Here is a 12,236-nt window from a genome sequence, read left to right on the forward strand (position 1 = left end):
GAGACATCAGCTTTCAACCGTGTCTGGCATGTAGGTTTGCTATCAGAATTTCTAGTTTCCTTTCATCTCTCATCTCTCGTCTTTTGAACCAGTAATTTCCTGTCACTTACACCTTAATTGCTGAACAAGATTTGAAGCGCTTTCTACTTCACTCAGTATACACTTCTGTTTCTAGGAATAGGTTTTCTCCAATCTCATCGTTCTGTATGTCAATGAACTAATTTCTACCACGTTCAGCAACATCCATTTTATGCAGGTCACATCTTTTCATTCTCCCTTATATCTTTTCAACCATGTACCATCTACACACTAAACTTATACCTATGTCGATTACATAAACAGAAACCTTGAAAGCATATATCACTGGGAATACGTCATTTCATTCAACTGTAAAATATTAAAAGAAATAATCATATAAAATACCATAAGTCCTCTAAGCAAGTTAGCACTCAGCTGTCGTCTTTCCGGCGGTCCCAAATGCTGGGATTCTCTATTACCGAGGATCTCTGGTACCAAACGTACACCCTTAGTACATGATTGGCACCACATGTCAAATAGTTGTCCCTCTTCTCAGGACCAGAATTTGGTGAAGCTTTAAAATGTTCAACTGGTACCTTGAAAGGAGTACTGATCCCACAAGCGGCTGCTGTTAAATATTGTGATATCCTGGAATGCATCCAGAGAAAGGCCAGAGCACCACAATGCTTTTGGTGGGCAGAAAATGTTAAACCTACTGCGACTTCCTCCGGAAGTAAAATATATTTAAGGTGAGGTCTATGCTCAGAAATTGATGTCAAAATGAAATTGATATAAAAATAATAGGACCAGTAATTGTCCCTGTAATTACCAAAATATCCTGAATATTTTTAGTTCTCGATTATTATTATTTTCTTCTCTACACATTTATTTTTAGATACCACTTTTAATTTTCAAAGTAATATATATACAAATGATTTATCATTTCATATACTAAATCTATATATTAAGTATTTTTGACTTTATCTGATTTAATGAGTTTCGTAAATATTTCTTACAAATTATTGCTAGTTGGAAATTAAAGTTATTAATGTTGAATTTCATGCCCACTGTTACATTAACATATATATATTTTCCTTCTTTAACATATATATATTTTCCTTTTCATGTAAAATTGTTGGTTGTTGTTGCTGATGGAATTAGATATTTTTGTTCGGTTTGAATAGAACTATTGTATTGGAGTAGTCGTTATTTTTAATGGCCTAGTCAGGAGAGTAGCTACGTCCATCACCCTTTCCAGGACATCCATGGCTGAAAGTATGAAGAAAGGAAGTTATCCTGTACCATAAACGTGTCCCAAATGTCTGCAAGAAAATGAAGTTTGCTAAAGATATCCGACTGTAAAGTAGCGTTGTTAATTCAGTGCTACCTATGTTGAATCGGAACAATCCCTTTAAGGAGATTCTTCGTGATACTTGTCCATCAAGTTCTCTTCATAATGCTTTAGCCGACCCAATCTTATGTCATAAGACACATGCTAATGCTGCTGTGGATTAAGTCCTAAGTCACTTATTGAGGAAGTTAGTCTCTGAACCACACAGCCTTTCAGTACAGATACATAAATGATCATATTAATGCATCTTAGCATTATGTAACCACTGTGATAACTAAGTTGTAAGATTACACCCCAATTGTGGCGTATTACATTTCCTTAAACTAATAATATTGCTTAACACTGTAACACAAGTAATGCGTACAACACTACACTGAAATAGACTCAGTCGCATACGCTAAATTTGAAGTAGTATCTTAGGACATCTTCAAAGTAACTTTCAAAGAGGGACGTGAAAAGAGGAGCAATTAAAATTGTGATAAATACTATTGGAATAATACATTTAACTGTTTACACTCTACAAAATATCTTGCTTTAAAATGGTACGTACCTAAACGTCAACGTCTAGTGCGTCTCAGTATTTCATAATATTATATATATATTTTATTATATAAAAAGTATTTTAATATGATTTCTACGAATATATTTTGATCTGATGAGACAGAATCTTCCAGCTATAAAAAACAAAAAAACTCATACATATACGGAAAATCTGGTGTTTTTCAAAGAAACAAGATGTCACTTTAACGAAATTCAGTGATGTTTTAGTTAGCTGTATGAGATTTGTTGGCAGCTTATAATCAGATAAAAAGAGTCAAATATTTTCCACTTCGCTATACTTCTTGTTCAATATTTTGCCTATATCAAATAACTCCAGATTTATGAAGCATTTAAATACTTTCTGACATTTTTCGTTATGGTGTTTCATTCATTTATACTGACAAAATGACTTGCTTTGATTTACTTTTCTTTAATTTCCTTCAAAATCATGCAGAATGACCACTTCATTGTGTTGCTTGTCTTTATCAGCCAATTTTACATTTGTTAGAATTCTGATTAAGGATTCAAAGGAAACATTTCAGTTAAGCGTAATTGCATTTACCTTTAAGAGACACGTGTACTTTCTTGTAAGATATGAAAATCGCTAACTGTATATAGGGGAGTCATTGGCATATAAAATTTTAGACACTGTAAAGATTACCCAGACAATATTATTATTTGGATTTGTTCGATAATTGATGGGTAAAATTACTGTGCTGAGGGGAATATGAATTTGTTTTGCATGGTTATTAGATTTTAGATCCAAAATCACAATTGGAAACGTCTTATGTTTGTGAAGATTAAACGAAAACGCTGAAACACTAGAAAAAAAATCAACCCCGTACTCATTTTTAAAGTCTGCTCCTTATTTTATGTTTCTCTTTTGCAGAAACGCTTAGCTATGGAGACGTACACAAACCAATATTGGTTATCAAACGGTGGGGGTGCATAAACAAACTTACCTACGCACACACACACATACACACAAACGCACACGCACGCACACACGCGCGCGCGCATACGCATAAGCACACACACACACACATATATAGTTAGAAAGATAGAGAGAGATACGATGGGCTTCCAGACATTTTTCCGTCTTCCATATCCTCTCAACTGGCATTGGTCAACCAAGAGTTATAATAAAAGACACTTGCACAAGATAACATGCAGTGGGACTGGATCCGAAAAAACGTGGCTGCAAAGCGGGCATTTTAAACACACAGCATATAATTATGTGTGAGAAAATAAATAATTTTCACTAACGGTTCAGGCTATAAAACATTGAAGCTGATTTCAACGTTGCATTGAATTGAAAGTTAATTTTATTATGATTTGGTTAAATATTTCAATTTGTTCGTGTCACCATCGATCTGGTTTGCAAGTTCATGTTTAAGGATTTATTGATTATTTACAGCATCTAATATAAATAGAACTTCCGGGATAAACTTGAACTCCAGTAACAGCATTTATTTATAGCAAATGTGCACACTTCTACAAAAATGGACAAGGAATTGTTATATAAAGTAAACAAGAAATTAATAGAAACAATTTTTAGAGTATTATATATTCCCATTTCAGGGTTACGTTACTTTCGGAGTATTTTCCCATTATGCACAGTTTTGGCTATTTATGGTGGCACCCCAAAACACCGCGAAAGTTGTTTTATTCCGTTTGTATTCACATTTCAGGGGTACCTTTCTTTCAGAGTATTTTCCCATTATGCGCCGGTTAGGCTGTATGAAATAACAGAAAAGCACGCACGCAAGTAAGCAATCACAGAGTTTTAGTAGTGTATAGATAACGAGTCTTGATCGATTATGTAAGTGTTTCTATAATATCACTTTCAATCATTCAAACCATTCTAAAATATGAATGTTAGTTTGAGTTTGGAGGACGTAAGTGTATTCCTTATGAAAAGTGAGTGTTGAATTTCAACGCATTCTTTCTTTCTTTTATCGGCGCTAATAATAAAATTTATTGAATTGACATAAATTTCCTAATCAAATAAGGGATATAAATTTCATAGAGAAATTAATATAATATTTTGCTTGTTTTAATCTGTTTTCTGAATATTTGTATCAAATAATTAAAGGTTCTGCAAGTACATGGATTTTATATCACTTAAACTAGTGATGCTAAAATTATTCATTGTGTTGAGACGTTTTGCACATTTAGAACCGTGTATAATATAATTAATCGAAAATGTATCACTCTGATAAAGATAAACAATAATACTGATTATTTACCAGGCTAAATTTTGCCAAAAAGTGAAGAGGGGCGTTGCCGAGTCCTATTCACAAGAATACTATTGTAATAAAATCTGAACTAAAGAAATTTCAACTCACCTTTAGAATCACATCCAGCTTGTTAATGTTTAACATTTACACTGTTCACTGCCCATTAATCATTATAATACTATACACACGAATAGAGACTATCAAAAGGTAAGCAATACGTTCACAATGATTTAGAATCATAGCTCAGATGGAATTTAATTTTGAATTTATTTTATCTCACTTACATTGAACATACTCTTGATAAAGCATTTTACAATCACAACATAAATCTTATTCCGTATTTATTTTCATATTGTGTATTATTAATATTTTTGGACTAACGTTTACCTTGTTCTCTTGACGTCTTTCATGTCACAAGAACCAAATAATGCATATTACATTCTCTGCGTCGATTGCATTGTCTAGTGATAACTTAATCATGGCAACCTGTATCATAAGCAGCAGTTTGTAGAAGTACTCTTCTTCCTGAACCATCTGACACTAATGAGTTTGAGGCTTTTATGCCGTGTAACATCGGCTGCAAATATATTTCACCTCTGACACGTTCGCAATAAATAAGCTTATAATTTACGTATTAATCCATACACAAAATTGTAATGCTAAACCATCCAAATGGTTCATGTGCATCTGCACTGCTTCTATGTTGGCAAAGAAAATAGGCTACAACAAATGGAGAAAATCGTCTGCTGTACTTAACCAGTAACTGTTCACCCATCATAACAACACATAAAAGTTAACTATCAGTATAGCTAAATAATGTCTTAACAAAGGATTTGTCAGCCTCGTCCAAATTGGAGTAAGTCCTTCTAGCCCCTTGTATGACTATCGCTACCAATTTTGTAACATTTTTTGATTGCCACTTTTTAAAAGCATTAACTTTCCTGAAAAGACAGCCATTACATTTTCTACCACTTTATTATCATTTCCGTCATATAAACTGATTCACCATAAGACCATCCTCATCCACTTCATAACAGCTTGTCAAAAAAACTATGCTTGTAAACATGACCATGCATTCCTGTCTTATTTCTATTTCTCATTTTTTTTTTTACTTTAGATAGTGTATCGCTTTTATTTCCGTTTGTTTCAGTCACTCTGGTTTTGTTTCCCTTTCGTAATCTCTGTTTTTGTTATATCCTTAACTCACTTACTCATTATCACTTGTTGTACACACGTGTATGCAGAATTATATCACCCTTAACACCAGGTGTTTTTTTCCTGCCTGACCCAAGAAGCCTTACAACACTAATTTCATGAACTTAGCCTAAAAAAATCTTCCTCTATTAAAAACATAATAATCTGTCCTCATTCAACGACAGAAAGGCATAGATATTTCCAGTATTAACAAAACACACCAACAACACTACATCATACTTATATATGATCAGTTTGCAGTCAAATCCTTCACAGCATCTTCACCTACTAGACGTTAACAATCGCTTGTTGCCTCTCTCGAAGATTAAACTTTTCTAACTTAGCTAAAACTGCATTTCGAGTCCAAGCTTCTAACAAAAGGTATTCTTTCATGACACAGGTGCAACGATAACGCAACTCACAACATAATTCAATAACATTTTAAATTATTTTGAATTCATCATGCTCTAGAAGAGCAAAAGTTTGCAACAAATTAAAAAAAAAATTGCAAAATATAGCTCCGATAAATGCTATAGTTATCCAATCGATTAAAATCTACACTGAAAATTAATGGCCAGCACCAACTAAGAAGATTATATTTTGCAAGATCAATACTGTATGAAAGTGCTACGAGGTTTTATCACAAAATTTCTGGTCTGTACTTTTTGTGATTGCACTCTGCAATGGAAATGTGTGAGGCTGGCGATTATTAGTAGCCAGCCCATTGCGTGTTGAAACAGGTTTTATGCAACAAACTCTACAACAGCTTTTTAAACGTGAAGTAGATTTTGACAGATCCAAAGGGTGGGCGTTCTTCATACCCTGCCGTGACGTTGTCTTATTTTAATTGATGCTGGTTAAAAGGACTTTTTTCTGCATTGTGCTTGATATTTCGGCGAAACAGTCAGATCACAATGTAAGTCCCCCAGGGTGAAATTTCCAATGACATGATGCCTAAATATAAATGAGAAATTAAGTAAATTATCTACTGGGGAATTGATATACCTGGATCTTTCTGATATGATTTTCTTACGTCACTTCGAATAATAAGCAAAATAAATATATAGTTTTTTTTTAATTCATGATTTGTTAAACAGATCGAAATAGGAATAAATCAAATATCTGCGAAAAGAGGAACAAAATATTTTCATCTAAAAGCATATAAATTTTAAGTAACCTAGTTTAGAGTTGGAATTCTGTAATATGAAGATTAGAAAACACATCACAATCTAACAGTGTTTATTAAAACAAATAAACAAAATTACATTCAATAATGCCGACTATCTCAATGTTTTATCGAACCGGTTTATAAATATAATAAATGTTCGCACTTCCTTCGTGCATGCTCGAATCGATTAGATACATTGGCCAGTACGCTCTTTAAAAAAGGTGAGGCAAGTATAAAGCATGCCTGTTTCACCAATTTCGTCTAGAGTTATTACTGAATAGAAAACATTGTTTTCTTAAGATATATTGCAGCTTGCGAGAAGTATTTTTTCTGGAAGCTAGAAGATTACTCGTCACTCTGATTATCATAAAAATCAATATTAGTTTCTTTTTATGCATACGCAAAGAGAACAGTCTTCTTTACAGCAGGACATAAATGTAGTACTATCTATATATATGCAGATGTTCTGAGACACACACAAGCAGACATAACTACACAATAATAAACCCGAATACACACACATACACACAAACACGTACACACTTGCATGTTTAAATATATATATATATATATATATATATATATACACGAATACATACAGTATATACACGTATATATATATATATACACACAAACACTCACACACGTATATATATTTGTATTAATGTGTGTCTATATGAAATATACATATATATGAATATATATATATATATTTATAAGTATATAAGATATATCCATACGCAGATAGAGGGGAAATGTTTGTTTCCAATCTCAATATATTTTTATTTACCTAACTTACATCTACACTCGCACACAAAAAAACTGGCTCGTACAGGGAATGTAAATGTACACAGATGTACACAAGTTTATATGTGCGCGTGTGGCTATGTACATATATGTATATATGTACATATATGTATATATGTACATATATGTATATATGTGCATATATATATATATATATATATATATATATATATATATATATATATATATATATATATTATATATATATATATATATATAGGTATGAGTAGTTGGGCTTGTGTAGTAGTATATATTAGATTTAAGATAGGTTTCTTGCATATAGCTTGATTGTATTATTCATTCGTATACACAGTCCTATATAGAAGTGAACTGTGTGCATCTCTCCCTCTCTTCCTGTCCCTCTCTGAAATCTACATATACATACACACATATATACTGCAGATATACATGCGTAGATATAGTCATACATGTGTATGTGTGTGTATGTGTGTGTGTGTGTACGCATGCACAGATTCACGCACAGTTATGTATGTACGTATATGTACACATTATATATATATATATATATATATATATATATATATATATATATATATACATGTATGTATTTCATGTATCTAGATAATCTTCTTGCTCGACAGTTATCGCGGCGCCTGCTGTTATGTTCAATCATGCAGTCATGGCGAGCTGTTTGTTGTTCTATTTCTTCCAATCTTTTGATTAAGTCAGATTGACATCTCCATTTATAATAAAACCATAAAATCATTCTCGTCTTTTTTTTATAATACTCTTTTAGCATATACAACTCTTTCTCCCATTTCCCAATATATTTTTGGATCTATTTTAAATACGCAGCGTGTTATTACTGAGTTCTTTATATTCTGAGTACTGTCTGGTAATATGCATAGTAAAGCTTCTTTGTAACATTTCTTGGATTGTTTTATACGAATGGCTAATTAATAACAGGAAAAAATGTCTATGTTTAATATTTCTCGAAACAAACCATTATAGCAGTTTAATGAAAATCTATGTGATTTTTTTTCTTGAACAGAAAGAGACAACATTCGAATAGGAAGCAGAAAATAATAGAAATTCTGGTTTAAATTTATGTTTATTAAGGTAGTATATTATTGTTACTTTCAAGAAATATAACTTAATGAATGCTACATTGGCAACGTTTTGTAAGCAGTAAATATAAAAGATATGCAGTTGCTAATTAACACTGCTTAATTAGGGATAGTACCTTGTGCGCAAGAAATAGACAGCTAAAAGCTAAATCTGAGAGTAAAATTTTGAAAATTGATTCAGTTTCTTAATAATTAATCATAATAATCAGAAGCTAATGTAAGAATGTTAAGTAATTTTCCTTATTGAGTAAAGAAAAACTATAGTAGCAGACAATATATTTGACATTGATTTTGGCTATAGCTGAGATAGTAAAACGCACGAATGCAGGCACACATACACACACATATATACGTGCAATCGTGTGTGTATATATAATATTCATTACATCGTATGTATGTATATGTATAATATACATATACGTATACATGCATGCATATATATATATTTATATATTTATATCTATGTGTGCGTGCATATATGTATGTGAGGGTATACACAGGCAAACATGCACGAGTACATGCATATTTGTGTCGCGTGCACGAGAGTGCCTTTGGCTTTACTGCAGTCTACTTATCTATAACCTAGCTTCACCATTGAACATCCAAACAGCAACTGTTCCCTGTCCTTGCTTGACTTCCGGCTAAACATCACGGGGAAGAGAAAAACTGATACGATGTTCTACTGAAAATGAGCTTACCGGGATCTCTTGGTCCATTACAAGTCGGTCCTCCCCATAAGGGTTAAGATAAGATATATGTATAACAATATCACAAAAAAGACGCAGCGACAATACCAGCTCCGACGCACATGCTGCTCAGTTCCTGGAGGTAATTCAGACCAGTGAACACCGGAAGTCCGTTATTAACTCCTTTTACGAGCACAAGCCAAATACATGTGGAAAAAAGGATCTCCCTAAAACCTACTTCTTAAAGATTTCCCACTTTAACGAGTTGACCTCCTCCATGCTATACAAGGTCATCTGCTGGAAAGGATTTGATATCCTGCTGCCTCATTTAGGGCCGTCCCTAAGTAAACATCTGTCAACTCGGCGGTCACGTGCAGAACAACAGCCCTGCACAGTGGGAAACATCCCTATTCGCAACACTAATATGCGCCTTCGTACATACATAATATACTATATACGTTGTTCAAAATGCAACAATTTTTACATCAGTAGTACAATCCGATCACTCAATAAGCGAATGAAAGAGTACCTCAGTACTGAAGCGTCCTTCCTTTCCCAAACACTTAAGAAAATGCGGTAGCACCACCAAAGACAAATACGTCTCTATATTGGCCTCAGAGATGAACAAAAGAAGCCTTCGTGCCAAAAAAGCTATATTAATCTGCCACCTCAACCTCGAATTCAACAGTCGATCGGAAATGGGCCGGTGGCTCCTATGCAAATATCACGGCGACTACATCCAACATCATAACATACGCCGCGAACATCATTTTCCACCACCACCACCACATGAAAATACGTCCAATAGCCAACCGTTGGAGAGTGGCTGTTGTTAACCCAAATGCCGAGCAGTTTAAAATAAAATAACGAAGTCGATGCAACTAGCCTTTCCGGGACTGCTTCTTTCTGAAGATAGGCGTTTGCGCCTAAAATATAGAGGCTTTTGTAAAACATTCTGCTTTGTTAGACGCTTTCTTCATCTTCCTTTTCTTCTAATTCTGTACTACAATGCTTTCAGCGGACTACACTGCTCTTATTAATATTTTAGATTCACCTCTACAAATTTAGACCCTTCACCACCACAGACGTTTCCCGTGGAGATTAAACATTTGCCTACGTAGCCTGGCCCTACATGAATTGAGCCTACCTCATTTTCAATTTGTCACCCACAGTAATGAATCAATTTATGTTAAAATATTACAAATATCTCTCACCAATCTGTCTATAAATATGCATTGGTTTTCTATATCCTCTCTATCAATATCCAGCTCTAACTACTGTCCATTCGTTGAATATTTTCAGCCTTTTACGTCATACGCAGATTAGTCCGTTCAGAGTCAGTCACTCTTCCAACATGTTAACTTAAATCAAATGTTTCTCACAATGAGATATTTCTTACCTCAACCTTATATTACGTGTTATTACCATTCTTTACTTATTGAAAATTCAGTTCTATATTTAAGGGACGAGGAAATATGTACGTTATTTACAATTTACGGATATATGTCCCCATCTTCTTTGTTGTTAACACAACGTTTCGGCTGATGTACCCTCCAGCCTTCATCAAGTGTCTTGGGGAAATATCATTATTATTATTATTATTATTATTATTATTATTATTATTATTATTATTATTATTATTATTATTATTATTACTACTACTACTATTATTATTATTATTATTATTATTATTATTATTTATTATTATTATTATTATTATTATTATTATTATTCAGTAGTTTTATTTTTATAGCGTGCTTTCACTTCACTACCGAGCGCTGCTCTGTGTGCCTTAGGTATGTGCTGTGATTTGTTGTGATGCTCTGATGGTTATTGTATGGAAAGTGTTCTGCGTAGGATGTGTGCAGTGCCTAGTAGTGCAATTTTCTGTATGTTATATGTGTTTGTAAGTCCTGGTGTTTTTGTTACGTATTTGTCTGAATATCTTTTATCATGCTTAATGCACCTACTATGATAGGAATTGTTTCTGTTTTTGATTCCGCATTCTGGTTACCTCTATTTCCAGGTCTTTGTATTTTGAAAGTTTCTCCATTTCTTTTAGAGACACGTTGTCATCTGCCGGTATTGATACATCAATTAGAAAGCATTTTTTTTCTTCATGATCTCTGACAACTATATCTGGTCTGTTGGCCTTAATTTCTCTATCTGCGTGTATCGGCATATCCCAGAGTATGGTTGCTTTCTCGTTTTCTGTGACCTTTTCTGGTGTGTGCTTATATATCTTCTTTCTGATTTTATTCTATAGTGTTGGCATACCTTCCAGTGTATGTAAGTTCGAACTCTGTCGTGTCTGTGAATATATTCCTTCTTAATCAGGACTGGGTAGCCAGAGATAATATGATTTATTGTTTCTTGTCCATCACATATTCTGCAGTTACCTGTTATGTTTATTTTCATTATGTTTTTGGTAATTTCTGGTGGGGAGTCTTTGGTCTTGTACTGCAATTAAAAATCCTTCTGTCTCTGCTGTGAATCCTGTGCTTTCAACCATTGCTGTGATTCTTCTCTGTATATTTCTTTTGCGTTTAGTTTAGTCTAGTATTTACCATGAAGGGGCTTTTCTTGCCATCGTTTTATCATGGTTCGTTGCTGTTCTATTTTTAGTTTGGATTTCATTTGTTTTATAGCTTTTGTTGTTTCTTCATCTCCTTCTTTTTCATATTTATTAGGTGGTATGATTTCTTGTTTGTATTTATCAGCTTCCTTAAATACTGAGAACGGTTTTTTGTTTTGCTCGTGTTTTGCCGCCATTTGTATCAGTTTTCCTTCCTTCTGAAGTAGATATTTTTGCAGTCCTATAGTGGTTATTTTATAGTGGTTTTCCAGCTGTATAAGGCCTCTACCACCTTCTATACGTTGTATATATAGTCTTTCTACGTCAGATTTTGGGTGATGCATCCTAGATCCTGTCATTATTTTTCTTGTTTTCCTATCTATTTTGGTCAGTTCATTTAGTGTCCAGTTAAGAATATTGTAGCTGTAACTTATAACTGGGACAGCTAAACTGTTAATACCTATTATCTTGTTTTTAGCATTGAGCTCTATTTTTAGTATTGATCTAACTCGTCTATAATATTCTTTTTATATTTTCTCTTTCATTTGTGTGTGTTGTGTCTTATCTAG

The sequence above is a fragment of the Octopus sinensis genome, linkage group LG3, assembly GCF_006345805.1.
Source record: "Octopus sinensis linkage group LG3, ASM634580v1, whole genome shotgun sequence".
NCBI lineage: Eukaryota > Metazoa > Mollusca > Cephalopoda > Octopoda > Octopodidae > Octopus > Octopus sinensis.